Source organism: Suricata suricatta, chromosome 5, assembly GCF_006229205.1.
Source record: "Suricata suricatta isolate VVHF042 chromosome 5, meerkat_22Aug2017_6uvM2_HiC, whole genome shotgun sequence".
Lineage (NCBI taxonomy): Eukaryota > Metazoa > Chordata > Mammalia > Carnivora > Herpestidae > Suricata > Suricata suricatta.
In genome coordinates this window covers 140,265,733-140,285,665 of record NC_043704.1, presented here as the reverse complement: position 1 = coordinate 140,285,665, position 19,933 = coordinate 140,265,733, and the positions used below count along the sequence as shown (strand labels likewise).

The window sequence follows — 19,933 nt, the reverse complement described above, 5'->3', positions numbered from 1 at the left end:
GGTATATGCTGCTAAGGCCATACTTGTTCCGAATGGTCAGGGCCTGGCTGTAAGTATTTGGCTAAAACATTTGACTATCACCTCTGAGTTCATGCAACTAGCAGACTAAAGGACTGAACGTATACCCACACTCTCCTCTGTCGTCTGGCCTTAAAAACATATTTTGCATTCATAATGTGGAAAAATTTTTAGGTGAATAAGTGCATAGATAAATGTATTTATCTGTGTAAAATAAGAGATGCAAAGGAACTTGGTTTTTATTACAAACTCATTGTACCTGACTGGCGCAGTCAGTAGAATATGATCTCAGAGTCGTGAATTTGAGCCCCACATTGGGCATAGAGAGTAGTTTAAAAAATAATTTATTGGAGCAGAGCCTGGGTGGCCTGTTGGTTAAGCATCTGACTCTTGATTTAAGCTCAGGTCATGATCTCATGGTTCGTGGGTTCAAGCCCCACATCTGGCTCTGTGCCGAAAGCACACTCTCTCTCTTCCTTTCTCTCTGCCCCTCCCCGCTTGTGCTCACTCACACATGCTCTCTCTCTCTCTCTCTCTCTCTCTCTCTCTCAAAAATAAATAATCTTAAAAAAATTTATTGGAAGGCCAAATCCATCAGCAGGAAACCATTATTGATCTAAACATTTGTTGATTTTCCTATTGTTGACAATCACCTTCTCAGTAGAATACCTGCACTTGTGTTCTCCTCAGGGATACATCAAAACATGGTGGGGGAAAAAAAAACATTTCTACCTTAGTTTTTTAAAATGTATGTTTGGGGCGTCTGGGTGGCTTATTCGGTTAAGCATCTGGCTTCAGCTCAGGTCATGATCTCACGTTTTATGGGTTCGAGCCCCGCGTCAGGCTCTGTGCTGACAGCTAGCTCAGAGCCTGGAGCCTGCTTCAGATTCTGTGCCTCCCTCTCTCTCTGACCCTCCCCTGCTTACGCTGTCTCTCTCTGTCTCTCAAAACTAAATAAAAAAAACATTAAAAAATTTTTTTAAATAAAATGTATGTTTATAAGCACAAACTCTTGCTGTGTCTACTCTCTAGAAACTTCAGTAAAAATCCCCATGTTTTGGCATCAGTCACCAGTTAAACAAACCAGTAGGTTGTACCACCAGGATGCAAGCTTTGGGAGGTAGGGATATATTTTGTTTTGTTTACCTCCCTGTCTCCAGGCACAGAGACGCTCAGCACTTTGCCTTTGTTCCCATTTGCTCATTTGTGGTGGGTATCAGTGGCCTGGAGGATTTACATTCTGAAATACATTCAAACCAACTTCTGTTATGCAGAAGACCTGTATCTACTGGATGCCAAGGAAAGAGGGAAGTACAAGAGGGGATGATACAGTACAAGGTTTCAGTAAATAGCAGAGTTGATGGCAGAGTTTGAAGGGATAAGGGTTAGTAGTTGAGATAAAGGAGAATTAAGAGAGATGGGCATTCTGAACATATATGCAGTGATTCAGAGTGAAGTAGAGAGAGAATAAGGGATCAAAAGTCAGATTTTCTCAGGCAGGCAGCTCAAGGCAGAGGGGAAGGAAAAGACGAGGGGTTGAGGGAGAGGAGTACTTGGCAGAAAAGTCACTTTGCCAGGCGTCCTGGTGTCTCTCTAAGGTTTGCTAGTCCAGAGCGCTCTATATACAGGGAATGCGAATTGTTGCCTAGGTAATGTATACTTAAACTTAAAAATACCCTATAGGGTGCCTGGCTGGCTCAGTCCTTACAGCAATGGACTCTCGATCTTGAGCTCGTGAGTTTGAGTCCCACGCTAGGGGTAGAATTTACTTTAAAAAATATCCTATTGAAAAATACCCTATAAGGGAGATATCGCTCTACACCCTGGGCATATGGGTTGGAACAGCCAGAGAGAAAGACAACTGGCCAGCGGGCTTGCTTTATGGACCAAGAAGCTGCCGCCCTAAGCATGGAGAAAGCCCACCTGAACCACTATCATGTAAGTGATGGATATCTCTTCTAAACTCCCTACCAAGATGATCTGGGGAATATTTGTCAGAAACAGAATCCTGAATAACTGTTTATGTTGTCACTCTTTAGTCCAATAAATATGCCCATAGAAGTTAGATTAGGCATTACTTTTTTTTAAAAAAAATGATACCATAAAGATATTCCGTAAAGCCTTGTATCAGTGCAATTCGGCAAAGGAAAGCAGGTCCTAGGGAAGGTTCAAATAACTTTGGATCCCATGAGAGCTGCTGGGAGATTCGCAGAGCAAAGCCGGAGAAGCTTAGTGCCTAACCAGGACTTAATTTATGATTTGAGAGTACAAACCTCCTTCAAGACCATACAGCTGACTAATGAATTTATTAGGGAGATTAATGCTTATTACCTACCATTTCAAGCTGTGCTGGTATGTGCTAACTTGATTCTTATACCTTGGAACATGCTGAAACGTCCCCAGGTGCTTCTGACCGGCGGGTGTGTTTCCCAAGCCCAGAGCTCCCACAGTTTATGGTTGAGGGTTGAGAGGAGTCAGTCTCCACTCCTGTGTTGGCTTCTGTGCCTTGAAGCCCATTTCCATGGGGCTAGCACCTGCCCACCCACACAACAGCCTTACTCTGGGCTGGCCTTGAGTAGGTGCAAGCAATGTACCCACTGGCAGTAATTGTCACCACCCTCTGGCAGCCAAGTGGCCTCAGGGATGGTAAACAGATTTCTTTACCATCTCCACTCACCTTCAGCCTCCTCCCCATCCCCATCTCATGCACAGGAGCAAGTGAACCACGCGGTATATCTAGATGGAAATGACTTAATTAAAGCAGAAATTAGCAAGGCAGGTCTAATCACCTGCTTCATCTGCAGAGTCACATCTACAAGGGTACAGTAGGGTCCCCCTCATCCACATATCTCTTTTCCTTTGACTCCAAGTCCCATGAAAACAGCCAGGGAGTTAATAAAGAAAGACCGAATCTAGGCGATGGGGTAAGAACCATGTGCGTTTGGTCTTTACGTTTTGCCTCGACCAGGTAACTTATGGCCCAATTGATCAGCTCAAGTGGATTCAGCCCTACTGATGTTATCAAGAAGCACAGCATATCTCTCAAGGACCGACACACCACTCCTTGAATTGTCTAAGAACCTCGGGGACTCACTCAAACCAAAGTGGGGGAGAGAGCTGAAATGTACCACAGGGTCATTACCATGTGAAGTTACAATGAGAATTCAGCGCAGGTTAAGGGCTTAGTCCCATGAGCCTGCCTCCTGCTTCACATGCCAGTCACCAAGTGGCTGTTGAGTCTGATCCCACACAAGCTAAGGGACATTCGTCCCCTATGACAGGGAGACCCTTACTGGTCCAATGATGCCCAAGCCAGTAGTGCCCCACTCAAGATAGATTCAAGATTACAGGTCTTTTAATTAATCTTCATGTGCTTCTCATCATTCCTAAGGCTGCCCCTACTCCTGGGTGTTTGACCCAGTTGTACGCTTTGCCACTACTAACCCTTCCCCAGACCCTCTCCCACCTCTTTCTGCAGTGGACATGCATTACCATCCTCCACATTCTAGTCCCTCATGGGAAGCTCCTTTTTGAGGCTTTTGCTGATGGCAGGTGTCAGTGGACCTCTCTCAACTGAAGACAGATTCTCAAGGTGTTGAATCTCAAAGAGTAAGAACTGGGGCTTCTCAATCCATCTTGTTGCCTACAAACTTTTCCTACCTCTCCCTTAGAGGACAACTCTGTAAGGGGCCAGGGTCCCAGAGCAATGGACACCTCTCACCTTCCTTTGTCCCTAAGAATTCCTGAAAAGAGATTCTTCCCTGAGCACTAAAAAGCTGGCTATTTTTCACTGCCCTGTCCCCACTCCTTCTCAAAATAACAAAAAAGACGGATGTCGTTTCTGCTCCGCCAGGTACCCCACCAAGAACAATCTGTAGTGATTTTGGTTCCTTCTGCTAAAGAATTATTGTTGAGTGTTAAGGGGCAGGCAAGAGGTCTTAGCTGAGGGAATCATCTCTCTTCTGCTACGGTCTGGATTTTTCCACTCTACAATATCCTAAGGCTCAAATCTGTTCATGCACTTAAAGTTTGAATTTTATGAGCTTTCCCTTGCTTTCTTCACAAATAGGAACCCACACGTATGCTCTGGAAACTGGGACTGCTATGCTGCTCATTACCTCTGGTAGGCTTGTCTTCTGTCTGTTTGAAAGGTGCTGCAGGTCTGCTCTCTAACCTGGGCCGGGGTCAGGGTTAGGGACTAAAGGTTTGTGTGCTCACAAACTTTATATTGTTGAAATCTACCCTCCACCCACCCCCTCCCAAATGATGGCATTAGGAGGTGGGGCCTTTGTGAGGTAATTAGGATTAGATGAAGTCGTGAGGGTGAAGCCCTCATGGTGAGATTAGTGTCCCTGTAGGAGTCGGGAGGAGCTTGCTCCCCTTCTCTGCTCTCTGCCACTTGAGGATACTATGAGAAGTCAGCCGTCTGGAAGCCAGAAGAGGGCTCTGACCAGTACCTGACTGTGCTCACACCCTGCATTGAACTTCTAGCGCCAGAACTGAAAGAGATAAATTTCTGTTTATAAACTGCTTGTCTATGGTCCTCTGTTACAACTGAAACTAAGGCAGTAATCTCACTTAGCGTGCTGTAATAATAGGTCTGTGAGAAGGTGGGAGAGATCCTTATTCGGCTGCCTCTGACACGAAGAGTTATTCCCTGATTGAAGTCTGAGCTGAGAATATGTTTTTCCTTTCGAAAGGCAGGAATGAAAATACTATACCACTTCCTGTAGAACACGACTCAACAGCTGCTCTGCTTCATCCGGTTCAAGGTGCGTATCTGTTGAAACGTTTCGTGCACTATGTCATCTGGGTCTTGCAAACCTATTTTGGTTTTATCATTGGCAACCTGTGCACTCCTTTCCAAACCTGAGAGAGGAAGGAGCCATCCATTCAATTGGCCCCAGGGTCCAGACTGTCACCAGGGTCTTAAATTATCTTTCAACGCACACAGTTTGCATATTGAATATGCAGGACCATTCCTGAAGTCCAAAAAGAAACTTGTGCACTCCCATTTTCCTTGCTCATGATCTATCTCTTGCTTTTTCACTCTTATATATATGTATATAGAAATAAATAGAAATTTATATATATTTTAGAAAGAAGGGCAGAGGAGAGAGAGAAAATCTTAAGCAAGCTCCACGCTCAGTGCTGAGCCTGACATAGGGCTTGATCCTATGACCTAGGGATCGTGACCTGAGCCAAAGTCAAGAGTCAGAGACTAAATCGAGTGAGCCATCTAGGTGCCCCACTATGTCACTCTTAATAAAGACATGAACCCAGGTAAATAATTCTCTACTTCAAGAAAAATAACAGCAAGTACAAAGATCAATAAATGAAAACCAGCGCTGAATAGGAAAAGTCACTTCTTGTGTTTTTCCTTTACTCTCACGTATTGTCACACTCACACTTCTGACACCAGAGGTGTGGATTTTTTTTTTTTCCCTGAAGATACCAAGTAATTCTCTATGAGACCAGCTGGGTGTCCTACAAGCCAACTCAATTCTGAAACTAACTGGAGTTAAGGCAGACCGCACAGGTTAAGGGCTTAGGCCCACGAGCCTGCCCCCTACTTCAGATGTTAATCACCAAGTGGTAGGTCCTCAGGTTACCCACAGCTTCTGTTCAACTGGCTGCAAATCAGAGGTTCCCATGACCCTTCCCTTGGATTCAATTATTTTCAAGAACAGCTCACAAAATATAGGGAAACATGTTTACCATTCATTCTACCATATAGGATATGATTAAAGGATACAGATGAAAGCTACATGGAGAGAGGGATACATAGGGTGAGGTCTGGAAGGGTCCTAATCACACAAGCTTCTGTCCCCATGCAGCTGGGAACCCTACCAGCATGTAGACGTGTTCACCAAGCAGGAACCTCTCCAAATCTCATCCTTTGGCATTTATTATGGAAGTTTCATCGTGTAGACACAATGGGTCATTAACCACTTTTCCACCCCTCTTCCCCCCACTCTCCAGAGTTGGGGGCAGGGCTAAATGCTCCAAGCTTCTAATTATATGGCTTCATCTTTCTGGTGACCAGCCCCTATTCTGGATCCCGCCAAGAGTCACCTCATGGGAAAATAAGATGTTCTTATCACCCAGGAAATTACAAGGGATTTAGAAGCTCTGTGTCAGGGACTGGGGTTAAGGGCCAAATATTAGAGTAAAAGATGCTTGTAGTACTTCCATGACTTAGGAAGTTACAAGAGTTTTGGGAGTTCTGTGCCAGGAACCAGAGGCAGAGACCAATGTATTTACATCCTTATATCTATATCTATACCTCTCTATATACTTTCTCTTATTTCATAGGCTCTTAACCTCAAAGCCAGGGAAGTGATTGGGAATGGTGGGGACTGTAGTACCCAGGGGTCCTCACTAGCCAGTTCCAGCTGATCGCTGTCATACAAGGAATGTATCATTTCCCTATTTTTAAATTTTGGCTGAAATTTTATAAAAACACTGGGTAGTCCAAGCTAAACATGTCTGCAGACCAGATCTAGCTGGAAGGCTTCAAGTTTGGAACCTGAGATGGGAAACAATCATGTCTGGGAAGCATAATTAGTTGCAGCAAAATAAGCTGTAGGCCACTGAATTCACTTTGTGATTGTTTCCCGAGAGGCCAACCAGCATCTTTGGCATTGAAATTCATCCGAGTTACTTCTTTTCCTTGAGGAATAGATCACCTGAATTATGAAAAGCAATGTGTGCAACTTTTATTATCTCCTAGCTGTAGCAGACAGAAATGAACTGTATTCTTTCCTTTTGTCCAGGGAAAAAATGATTCAGACAACAGTTTGCCTTGGTCTGAATTAGAATTTCTAATTTAGAAGTAGCTAGGTGATGATGGGTGGATCATGTTCCTTGGTGCTTTCCCCCTCTGCATACGGTGGAGAGGGTGCAGCAGTGCCTACACGGTGAAAGAAAATGATGGGATGAAAATGGCAGAGGTATATTCAAGTACAGGATATTTGCAAATATCTGGGAGGCTGGTATCATATAGTCAAAACATCTGGATGAATCACTGAAACAGTCGGCTTCTGGATATACGGCTGGCACAGGAATACCAGGAGGGTGCTCTTTCCACTTACAGATGTGATGCTTTTCCCTTTGTTTCTTCATTCTTTCACCCAACGAAGGAACCCAGAGTCACTCAAGTTAGTATTCCTGTGCTCTTAATAAGATACTCATGAAGGCTAGTCTACCCCTACCTCTCATAGCCCCAGGGTGCCAGACCATTCTTACTCACCCTCTAAAGTAACATCCTAAGGGCTCCTATTGGGAGGACATGTATAACACTCATGGTGCCTAATTGTAAATGAATAGGTTGCACATTGAGAAATCTGGCTGGCATCTTGCTCGTGATGGCCCCAACAATGAGCAATGTCCAAAATTAAATTTAAAAAATGCATAAAAAGAAAATCCACAGGGAACCTGGGAGGATCAATTGGTTAAGAGTCTGACTGTTCATCTCATCTCAGGTCTTGATTTCAGGATCATAACTTCAAGCACCACATTAGGCTCTGCACTGTGTGCAAACCCTACTGAAAGAAAGAAAGAGAAGGAAAGGAGGGAAAGAGATAGAGAAAGAAAGAAAGAAAGAAAGAAAGAAAGAAAGAAAGAAAGAAAGAAAGAAAGAAAGAAAGGAAGGAAGGAAGGAAGGAAGGAAGGAAGGAAGGAAGAAAGAATCGAGATTAAATAATAAAGAAGAAAGTGGACATGAATAAGAATAAACACAACAGAGTTTGACTTATCAAGCAGGAGAAGACAATTTAATTATTCTTGAGTGCATAAAAATAATGCTAATGGGTACATCAAACTAGGTAAACAATACATGTGATCTGACAGTGCTTTAATTAATGGATACAACTTTTAATTAGACCGTCAATTATCTGTAGGCAAATGAGTGTTGGGAAACTACTTGTTTTCTTTAATCCAGATTTGTATCCTTGGAGTCGCATTTGAGTCATCTCTATCTCTAAATATATCAAGATACCAAAGTTCTGCTCCTTGTTACCTTCTTATGCTTTTCAAATCTACCCTTCCCTCATTCTGTCAGCTCACACTAGCACTAGTCCAGTGCTTCCCAAATTACATTATATGGACAAATCTTGTGGCGATTTTGTTAAAATATATATTCTAGTTGTCCCAGACTTCCATCCTTTAGTAGCATGTCCTAGCTTACGCTTTTCTCTGTACCCTACCCTCAACTCTAACCACCTTACCCTCTAACCTCTAATTTGGTCCCACAGGTAAATCTCTCTCTCCCAGGCTCTCTTGTATGCCATTGGCAGATAAATGTTTCTTCAGTACAGCCCCGGTGGTTTCAGGAAGGGGTCGATCAACTTCCCTTAAAGGGAAAGATGCAGGTCATTCTAAGAGTTTCAGGGGGCACATATTGACTAGCTGAGTTTTCAGGAATAGCTCTGCTGCCCAAGTAAACATGTAGTCTCCTCCTAATCTCCCCCATTCTCTGGACAGTCTTTGTGATCTCCACTGCAGTAGCATCAGTCCCAAAGGGTTCTCTGTTTCCACATTTAAACCCTTTCCTAAGAACAGTCCAAAGCTCCCCCTCCTTTTTGGGGGGGGCGGGTTATATTTAGCACAGAAAAGGAAGTAGTGATAGAAATTCTGAAGGACATCATGGGGATCAGATTCAAGATCTGATCTTAAGGCAACACATTCCAGTCCGAAAGCCCAGTATAATTTACATAGAAGATGATCTGACTTTTCCTTTCCAAAGCTAACTTCCATTCTGATGGGCACCATCTTATTTCTAGTGTCCTAGGAGCTGTTTCCCCAGTGCAAGGCCCAGATGGAAGCCTTTCAGACACTAAGTTCTGCTTCCCAGTTGGTCAGGGTGAGGTGGGAGCGGGGAGCTGTTTCATGGCCACGGCCAAACGGTAGACACAACACATGATCTCATCCGTTCTGAGCCCGCTTTGCCCACATGCAAGTGTTTGGTGATCCAGGTGAGACCTACCTCTCCTCCATAAACGGAGAATGGTTGGTCCACGTATATAAAACCGCCATACCAAGTCTTTAACCATAAAATCTCTGTAAGGTGTATAAAACACACATTAGCAAACATTAATTGGGGCCAATTTATCTACCAGACACAGCAAGCACAATGCCTAAGGCCCATGATACTTCTAGGGGACTGTAAAAATGCTTTAATTTCTTTTAAAATAGGAAGAAAAATGAACTACAATAATATGAATGTAATAATAAATTCATCCTGGATTACATTAATCTTTATATGAATGTCATCATAAAATAGAATATTTTTGTATTCTTTATGAAGGGAAGGAGCCCATAAAGATGCAAGTGCGGAGGGTTCACAAAAGTCATATTGGAATCCTTTCCGTAATAAGAGGGTCATTCTGTCTGAATTTATCCAAAGCCCTCTGGCTGACTGTAAAGGTCTTCCACAATCTGGCGTCACTCCACATGTATACTTTATTATTAATTTTCCTCTGCTTGGGCCCTCTGAGCTAGTCAGTCTTTTCCTTTACCCACTATTATTTCGGCAAGAGCCCCGGGTCAAATTTTCTTTTGTTAGAGTGTCTTTCTTCGTCTCTCCTTCCACATCTGGAAAGCTTTCCACTCCACTAACATGGAACCTACTCCTTTTCACCCCACCTTTTTTTCTTTTTTTCATGCAGCTGCACTGCAATTTATCTGTATTCCAAGCAACAATTATCTGTATTGGAATTAATTCCGATTAGTTCCAGTTAATTTGCCGTACATGCCAGAACACAGGTAACCCCAAATGGGAAATGCTCACTCATTTTCCCCATGAGAAACTGTCTCTACCAAAAAGAAATCTGGCCAAGTTACATTCATAAACTTCTGGTGATGTAGATGAAATAGTCAAATGTCTGCTTGCTGTGTTTAATCCATTCATTGAGACACACAGAGGTTTTTAAAATAGCTTTTTGTATAAAGTCATATCTTGATTTGGAAATACTCCCTTTTGGTCTTATCTCACATTTCATGAGACAGTTTTATTTAAAATTTCATTGCAACTGAAGTTCTTAGTCATCACTAGGCTGCATTTTGAGTCATTAATTGCAGTGTCTAGATGATATCATCTTTACTTCGAGCTGAAGTCTTTACTTCCAAATAAGTCCCTCTTGAAATCCTTTATGGGGCCACTGCTAGAAAACATATTCCAAGCTACAGGTAGCTATTCATGTAATAGTACATTGCTTACTATTGCGATTTCCTCAATGTGATCACTGAATTGCCTTTAAAAAAATGCTCTCGTTTTAAACTTGCTTCTTTACAATAAACAGCCAACATTTACAACTGAGAGGAATAATTACTACATTTTTATTGAATTTCTGCATTGCTTTTAAAACAGCTTCACCACTTGATAATCTGTAACTTTCGAGCTAATATTGACTTAAGTGGCTCTAGGTTAATAAATAGTTCCCCATAAATACATACTGTTCAAAATAAAATCATTGAGACAGAGACCCATGTCAGAGACTTTTAAGGGCTAGAATTTAAAACCACTCACCCCTTTGTTGAAACATAGTTTAGGGGATAACATTTTGCTGTTTTCAGCCTGTGTGTAGGTCCCAAGGTCTGTTTGGTATGACTCGCTAATAGCTTCACATGTGACCATTTTTTGTTTTCCACCCCCAATCTGATTGTTCTTATTTTCCACTTTTTATGATGGAAATTCTCAAACACATACAAAACATCGAGGTGGTAGCTTAATAAATCCAACGTCCCTACACCCCATCTCTAACAACAATCAGTATATTTCCAAACTCATTTCATCTATAACGCACGCAGCCCCCAGACATTATATCACCTCATTTGTTAATATCTTAATGCTCCCCCAACAATCATCCCTTAATATAATCAAATGTCCAGTGTTCACATTTTTGTTTTATATACAGTATTTACATTTTATTTATTTCATTCTGGATCGAAATAATGTCCATATATAGTGACTGCTTGATTTGTTTCATCTCTTAACCTATAGATTCCTCTAAATTCTTCCTTTTATTTTTTCCCCTTGCAGTTTTTTGTAGAAGTAACTTGAGTGATTTGGCTTGAATTTTCCCACAGTCTGAATTTTGTTACTGCATCCCTGTGGTGTCATTGAACACATTTCTCTATGCCTTGTATCCTCTGTAAATGCATAGTCAGCTCAGGAGGCTTAATCAGGTTTAGCTTCAGTTATTGTTATTTTGGAAAAACTGTGCCGTAGGTGGTGCTGTGTATTTCTCCTGGGAGGTATGGAATGTCTAGCTTTCTCTCTTTTTATGATATTATCAACCACTAATGACCATTGCCTACATCTAGTAATTCAAATGTTAGTATTTTTTTAAATGTTTATTTATTTTGGAGAGACAGAGACAGAGAGAGAGAGAGAAAGAAAGAGCAAGCAAGTGAGGGATGGGCAGAGAGAGAGGGAGACACAGAATCCAGAGCAGGCTCCAGGTTCTGAGCTGTCAGCACAGAGCCCAGTGTGAGGCTCGAACCCACGAACTGCGAGACCATGATGAAGTTGGTTGCTTAATCGACTGAGCCACTCAGGCGCCCCTCAAATGGTAGCATTCTAATTTTATCACTCCTTCTTTATTTATTAGCTGCAATTTTCATAGAAAGCGTAACTTCCCATATCAACTATTTGGTCATTTTTTGCTTAGTAAAGGCAGGATAAACATTTGATTTTTTAAAATTTGCCATTAAAAAAATAATAATGAACCAGGTCTCTAACATCTCCAAAAGGATTCAATTCATTGACTCGATGTTCTTTAAGTATTATACTGAACTTTTGGATTTAAACATATCTGAGTATTTTAACTTACTATTGATGCTTAATTTGTTCAATCTTTGGAGGTTTAGTGTGACATTTGCTTTCTTAAAACAACGCTAGTGGTCTTTCCAACTACCTTGCTTTATGGCAAGGACAAAATGCAGTAAGTTCATTCTGTATATGGAAATGTACATGTTCCTGACCAGTATTAGTGATTTTCCAAGGTATCGCAAAGTGCTAGCGTATCCACTGCAAAAGGTTGATCGCTGTTGCTAGGCCTTCTCAGTGGACAGAACTAAGAAAGACAGGTTTCTTTGAAATTCAGGTGTAATTAGTAAACAACAAAATTCATACATTTTAAGAGTACAGGTGAAGACTTTTGACAAAGTTTATATCTATGTAAGCATCAGTCCAATCAAGATACAGAGAATTTCCATCATTCCAAAAAAAAAAAAAAACCCCTTATACTGTCTTCCTTCTTTCTGCCTCTCAGGTGGTCACTGACCTGACTCATTTCACTACACATTGTTCTTTTTTTTTAATATTTTATTTAATTTTGAGACAGAGAGAGACAGAGCATGAGCAGGTGCCCCCAGGTGCTCCACGCTAATACATTGGTTTTGATGCCTACAGAAGTTCATATAAACCCAGTCAAACAGTATATACGCTTTTTATTTTTAATGTTTTTTATTTATTTTTGAGAGACAGAGACAGTGTGAGCAGGGGAGGGTCAGAGAGAGGGGGAGATACAGAATCTGAAGCAGGCTCCAGGCTCTGAGCTAGCTGTCAGCACAGAGCCCGACGCGGGGCTCGAACCCACCAAACGTGAGATCATGACCTGAGCTGAAGCTGGATGCTTAACTGATTGAACCACCCAGGCGCCCCTATATATGCTTGTGATTACATTCTTTTGTTCAGCATATTTTTAAGATTCATCCGTGAAGTTCACTGTACTGATATATGCATCAATAATGCATTCATTTTTATTGCCAAGTAGTGCTCCAATGTATAACTGTATTTATAATTTGCTTATCTATTTACCTGTTGATGTTATATTTGATTTGTTTCCAGTTTGGGACTATTGAGAATAAAGCAATGCATATAAACCTATTACTGAGCATATATTTTTATTTCTCCTCAATAAACATCTAGAAATACAGTTACTGGTAAATGCATAAAGTTTTAACCTCGTAAGAAATTTGAAATGCTTTCCAAAGTACTGTTATCTAACACTCCTAATAAAAAAAAGTATGAGCCTTTCAGTCACTCCATATCCATTTTGAGTCAACATTTGGGATCATCAGAAGTTTTCATTTTAGCTGTTATAATCAGGATGAAGAAAATTTCATAGTGGTTTTAATTTTCATTTCTTTTAAGAACACTTTAACATGTGCCGTTTGGCTGCATATGTGTTTGTGTTGTGTGTGAAGTCTCTGTTTAAGGTCTTCCATGCTTTTTAAAATATTGATTAACTAGTTGGTTAATTTTTGAATAATTAGGGGTTACAGGGAATAGAAAAAATTAACATGTAAATATCAGATTGTATAACTTCTTTTCTTAAAACTGGCCAATTTCTTACCTCATTGGAAGAAAAAAATCAGACACCAAACACCTGGAACAGAAAGCATTTTTTTCTGTTTTTAAATTACATTTGTGTTGACTTGACTACTTTTCAGTTGAATGTTTGTCTCTTATGAGTGAGTTGTGAAAGTTCCTTGTATATTTTGTATACAAATCTTCTGTCAGATACAGGTATTATGTATATTTTCTCCTAACCTGTGGCTTACTTTTTCTTTTATTTTCTTAATTTTTAAGTTTATTTATTTATTTTGAGAGAGACTGAGACAGCGTGAGCAGGGGAGGTACAGAGAGAGAGAGAGAGAGAGAGAGAGAGACAGAGAGAGAGGGAATCCCAAGCAGGCTCCACACTGTCAATACAGAGCCCGACACAGAGTTTTAACCCACGGACCATGAGATCATGACCCGAGCCGAAGTTGGAGGCTTAACCGACTGAGCCACCCAGGCGTCCTTTCTTTTCTTTTTCTTAAGGAAGAGGAGATCTGGTTCTCTGGGACCGATTTTATTTTAATTTAATATAAATTCAAATTTTATTTTATTTTATTTTAGAGAAGGAGAGAGGAAATGATGATTAGGGGAGGGTCAGAGGGAGAGGGAGAGAGAGAATCTTAAGCAGGATCCATGCCCAACAAGGAAGCTCGTGTAGGGCTCAATTTCATGACTGCGAGATCAAAACCTAAGCCAAAATCAAGAGTCAATGCTTCACTGACTGAGACACCCAAATGCCCCTACTTTTTTGTTTTTTATTTTTTTAATGATACTTTTGAAAAGAAAGTTTCCATCTCAATGAATGTAAACTTATTATTTTTTCTTTTATACATAATACTTTTTGTGTTCTGTCTAAAAACATTTTCCCTGTCTCAAATTTACAAAGATTTTTATCTTGTGTTTTCTTTTAGAATTTGTATAGGTTTACCCTCATGCTGTGATGTATGGTCCATTTTGAAAAAACTTGTGTATATGTTGTGAGGTACTGGAAGGTAATTACTTTTCCTTATAGATACCCAGTTATTCCTGCAGCGTTGTTGTCAGGTTTTTTAAAACAATTTTAATGTTTATTCATTTTTTTGAGAGACAGAGACAGTGCGAGCAGGAGAGGGACACAGAGAGGGAGACAAAGAATCCAAAGCAGGTTCCAGGCTCTGAGCCTGACGCAGGGCTGGAACTCACAATCTGTGAGATCATGACCTGAGCCGAAGTTGGATGCTTAACCGGTTGAGCCACCCAGGCGCCCCACTGGTGGCGTTTGTTAAAACGACTATTTTTTCTGTCTTTGAATTGCATTACTCCTTTTATAAAAAATCAGTCAACCAGAGGACATCCAGTTTTGTTTCATTGATATATTTATCTTTACATATCATTACACTAATGACTGAAGGTTTACAGTGAGTATTGAAATAATTTGGTGTAACTTCTCTGTATGAAAGTTCGATTATATAGAACAATTTAAAGATCACATGTAATTAAGGATTTACTACAGGGATTTGATTGTCAGCAGTTGTGCTAGCTGTTTAAAGAATCTCTGTAAGACTGTTATCAAAGTCTCCAACATGAGCTTGGAGTCCGTGGGGCAGACAGGCAGGCAGGAAATGAAGATAGAATCTAAAGCTGGAATCCATGGGGAATAGGAGTTGGAATTCTGGGTCAGTCCTGACTACCCACAATCTGCACAGACATGGCCCAGGATTCAGAGAAGCCACAGGAAGACCCAGGAGAGGGTGCAGAGCTCACTACTGCCCACGCCAACCGCACAATCCAGCAGGTAGATGGGTAAATGACAGTGTGCACTGGCTACAAAACACACCTACCCCTGTCTTCTGCACACCTGCTGCTTGGCTGCTTCTGCTCTCCAAATCTCACATACAAAAAAAAAAAAAAAATGCCCTTGAGGTCGTCCTGGAAACATAAGAGTGAAGGGAATTCTGGGGCATGTAGTTCGGCCCAGCCAAGTTGATACATTGCAAAGCCACCACCTCATCCAACATTGTTATCTTTCAAAAAATTTTTTTACTATTTTAGATCCTTTGCATTTCCATATAAATTTTAAAATAAGCTTGTCGGTACCTTAAAAAAAAACTGCTGGTTTTGGAATCACATTGTCTTTATAGGACAATTTAGGGACACTGGGCTTCCTTCCAAGCCACACATATGTCCTTTGATGTTTTTAAATCTTCCTTAATTTTTCTCAACAATGCTTAGGAGTTTTCAATGTGAAGATTTTCCACCTCTTTCAATAAATGTATTCTTAAGTAATTTATGATCTGATGCTATTGCAAATATTGTAAATAAATAAACATTGTAAATGTAGTAAATAAATAACAAATTGTAATTAATATAAAATACTATATTTTAAAATTCATTTTCTAATTATCTTTTGCTGGTATATACAAATTTAGTTGACCTTGTATCTTAAAATCTTGAGAAATTCACATATTCATTCTAGTATTTTTAATAGCTTGCTTAAGATTTTCTATGTCAATAGTTATGGTGCAAGCTGACATTTTATTTACTTATTTATTTATTTATTTATTTATTTATTTAAATTTGGGTCCATGCCCAAGACAGGGCTCCAACTCATGACCCTGAGATTAGGAGTCATATGATCTTCTGGGCCCAGTGCCCCCAGTTTTTTATTTCTTGCTTTATGTTTCTGGCTAGTTCTATGTTGACTAGAGTTGACAGGAATAGACAGCTTTTGCCTTGTTTCCAATCTTAGAGGGAAAGTATTTTCTCTTTCATCATTAAGTGTATTATTAGCTGTAGGTTTTTTAAATAATCTGGTCATTGGATTTAGGAATTTGTTTTCAATTTTTAATTTGCTGAGAGATTTCTATGATAAATATTTTTAAAAAGTAATCTATGCACCAATTTACTTTTTAAGCTTATTTATTTATTTAGAGAGAGAAAACATGAGCAGAGGAGGGATAGAGAGAGAAGGGAAGAGAGAGAATCTCAAGCAGGTTCCACATCATCAAGGCAGAGCCCAACCTAGGGCTCCAGTCCAGGTACCATGAGATCGTGATCTAAGCTGAAATCAAGTGTCGCTGGATGCTTCACTGACTGACTGAGCCACCCAGGCACCCTAACTTGCTAATATTTTTTTGCCATCTTTCACATATAGTCATTAAGGAGTCAGTAATTTTCCTATAAAGTTTTTGTCAGATTTTGATTAAGAGTTATATTGGTCTAAAAACAAGATAGGTACATTAATTTCTGTCTTCTAAACAAATGTATATATGTTGCTATTATTTCTTCCATAAGGGTTTGATAGAATTTGGTTTTGGAGCACTCTTTGTGGAAAGATTTTAAAACCTTGTGTTCAATTAGCATATACCGGGCTATTCAAATTTCCTTTCTTCTTCTTGTTCAGTTATGGTGAGTTGAGCTTTTCAAGAAACTTGTGTGTTTCAGTGAAGTTATTAAATTACCTAATGTAAAGTTTTTGCTAATATTCCCTCATTATCCTTTTGGTGTTTGTAGGATCTATAAAGATAATTCCCTCTTTCATTCCTGATATTGGTAATTTTCGTTTTCTTTCTCTTTTTCTCACTAGGGGAGTATCCCTTTGAATTATTTTTTTCTTTTTAAAAAAATTTTTTTAATGTTTTATTTATTTTTGATACAGAGATAGACAGAGCATGAGAGGGGGAGGGGCAGAGAGAGAAGGAGACACAGAACCCGAAGCAGGCTCCAGGTTCTGAGCTAGCTGTCAGCACAGAGCCTGACGCGGGGCTTGAACCCACAAATGTGAGATCTGACCTGAGCCGAAGTCAGAGGCTTAACCGACTGAGCCACCCCTGAATTATTTTGTTCAAATAACCACCTTTAAGATTTTAAAATTTGGGGGTTTTGTTTGTTTTCTATATCACTGATTTCTGTTCTTCACTTAAATCTTTGCATTGAAAGCTACAAAGCATCCGTGAGGAAAAGAAAAAAAAGAAAAAAAATCCAATGTGGAAAGCTTATAAAGAGTTAACTTCATTTTTTTCTTTCTCTGTGCTTAATTAATTTTTTCCTAGCTTACTAAGATGGAAATTTAAATAATTCATTTTAAACTTTCTTCCTTGAGGGGCGCCTGGGTGGCTCCGTCGGTTAAACGTCTGGCTTTGGCTCAAGTCATGATCTCACAGTTCGTGGGTTCAAGCCCCACGTCGGGCTCTGTGCTGACAGCTAGCTCAGAGCCTGGAGCCTGCTTCAGATTCTGTGTCTCCTTCTTTTCTCTGACCCTCCCCTGCTCACACTGTCTCTCTCTGTCTCTCAAAAATTAAAAAAAAACAAAAAAACCTTTAAAAAATTAGGAAAAAAATAAAATAAAATAAACTTTCTTCTTTGATAACATTAGCATTTAAAACTTTAGTCTCTAAGAACCACTTTAGCTGTATCCTACAAATTTTGCAATATTGTTTTTAATTATCATTCCTTTCCAAATATTTTCTAATATTTCTTGGCATTTTTTCTCTGACTCAAGAACTATTTAGAAATCCCTAATTTACATACATTGGCAGATTTTCTAGAGATCTTGTTTTGTTTTCTAATTTAATTCTGTTGTTGACAAAGAATATAATCGATAAAGTTTCAGTCTTTTGCAATCTAATACACTTGCTTTTTAGTCCAGCATATAATCTAGTCTCTTTCGGTGACCCTAGATACGATCTCTTTAACCTCAGGGAAGTGAGACTATCTTCTCTACCTCATTCTTCTTGGGTTCTACCTTGCTGCACCACGATCAGGACATTTTCCCTCAGCCGAGCTGGGACAACCCAAGGGCTTGTTTCAGGAGCCTCCATGTTTTTCAGGGCGCTCAGGATTACAAACACGTCAGTCACGGGCTCCTGGGTGACTCAGTCACTTAAGCAGTTGACTTCAGCTCAGGTCATGATCTTGCTATTGATTTAGAGCCCTGTGTCGGAATCTGTGCTGACAGCTCAGAGCCTGAAGCCTGCTTCGGATTCTGTGTCTCCCTCTCTCTCTGCCCCTCCCCCGCTCATCCTCTCTCTGTCTCTCAAAATAAATAAGCATTAAAATAAAAAAAATAAGTCAGAGAAAGAAATATCATATGATTTCACTCACCTGTGGAATTTAAGTAACAGATAAACTGGGGTGGGAAGGAAAAATAAGATAAAGGAGAGGGAGGCAAATCATAAGAGACTCTTCAATACAGAAAGCAAGCTGAGGGTTACTGGGGGGGGGAGGTGGATGGGGGGATGGGCTAAGTAGGTGATGGGCATTAAGGAGGGCACTTGTTGGAATGAGCACTGGGTGATACACATGCGAGTGATGAATCACTAAATTCTATTCCTGTCCATTATTACACTATACATTAACTTAGATTTAAATAAAAATTTAACAAAAGATTCTCAGGCTTACACTGCTTCTTATCTAATGCCAGAAAACATTTGCTTCTTATGTTTTGTCCTTTTTTATGATCGTTTATAGTGAAAGGGTTCGTGTAGTTCAGATTACTCCATGAGAGCCAGAAACAGAAATTTATTGACTTTGTGTTTCTCTCTTTTGAGCTTCTTTCTCTGTAGGTGTTATCTATTGGGCCTATTTCTTCTGTGTTTCTGTTTGGTTTTTATTTATGAAATGATTTTTTCTTTTATTTGTAATTCTTTCCTATGTTAAGTCCCCAGTATTTTCATTAGAAAAAAAATTTTTAATGTCTTTATTTTATTTTGAGAGAGAGAGAGACAGAGAGTGAGCAGGGAGAAAGAGAGCAGGAGATACAGAATCTGAAGCAGGCTCCAGGCTTTGAGCTGTCAGCACAGAGCTGAATGCGGGGCTCAAACCCAAGGCTGTAAGATCATGACCTGAGCTGAAGTTGGACACTGAACCAACTGAGCCACTCAGCCCCCCTTCCCCCTCCCCCAGTATTTTCAAATAGTCCTTTGCTCCAGCGGCTTCCTGGCTACAGCTTTCCAGTTTTGATTTATGCTCCTCTTTCAGAGTTTCTATTATCTTCTTACTGTATTTTAGCTCACTTTTAAACATTAGTTTTCATCTATGTTGTGGCCGTGTGTTCTTGGCACGATTTCATTGTCTCTAAGGACATTACTCTGCTCCTTACTCTTTTTTCTCTGAGTGACTTTCGATAGGAATGTACCATGGTTTTTTTCTGTTTGTAACTGCTTAAGTGAAATAAATGTTCCTTTGTGTTTAGAAAAGAAGGATGGCCAGGACGGCTTTTCTAATTCCAGGGCTCTAGAACTGTCCTGCTGTTTTCACAAGGGGGTAAGAAACTCTTTTGTGTTTGTGTGTATGTGCACATTTATGTCCTCAAGCTTTTTTTTAATGTTTTTTATTTATTTTTGAGAGACAGAGAGAGACAGTGTGAGTAAGGGAGGGTCAGAGAGAGAGAGAGAGAGAGAGAGATACAGAATCCAAAGCAGGCTCCAGGCTCTGAGCTGTCAGCACAGAGCCTGATGCAGGGCTCGAACCCATGAACTGTGAGATCATGACCTGAGCCGAACCCGGATGCTTAACCAACTGAGCCACCCAGGAGCCCCTTTTTTAATTTTTAAAAATGTTTTCTTACTTATTTTAGAGAGAGGCAAA

At 40.1% G+C, this 19,933-nt stretch overlaps 1 long non-coding RNA gene across 2 annotated transcripts in view; it reads right to left on the bottom strand.

The window, feature by feature from the left end:
- LOC115292880 overlaps nucleotides 1-4,206 on the bottom strand; it is a 32,559-nt gene extending 28,353 nt beyond the window's left edge. For both annotated transcript variants that reach the window (XR_003909196.1, XR_003909197.1), the window contains exon 1: nucleotides 4,137-4,206. This is a non-coding gene — a long non-coding RNA (uncharacterized LOC115292880). The remainder of the gene's footprint in view (nucleotides 1-4,136) is intronic.
- Between the last annotated feature and the right edge of the window lie 15,727 nt (nucleotides 4,207-19,933).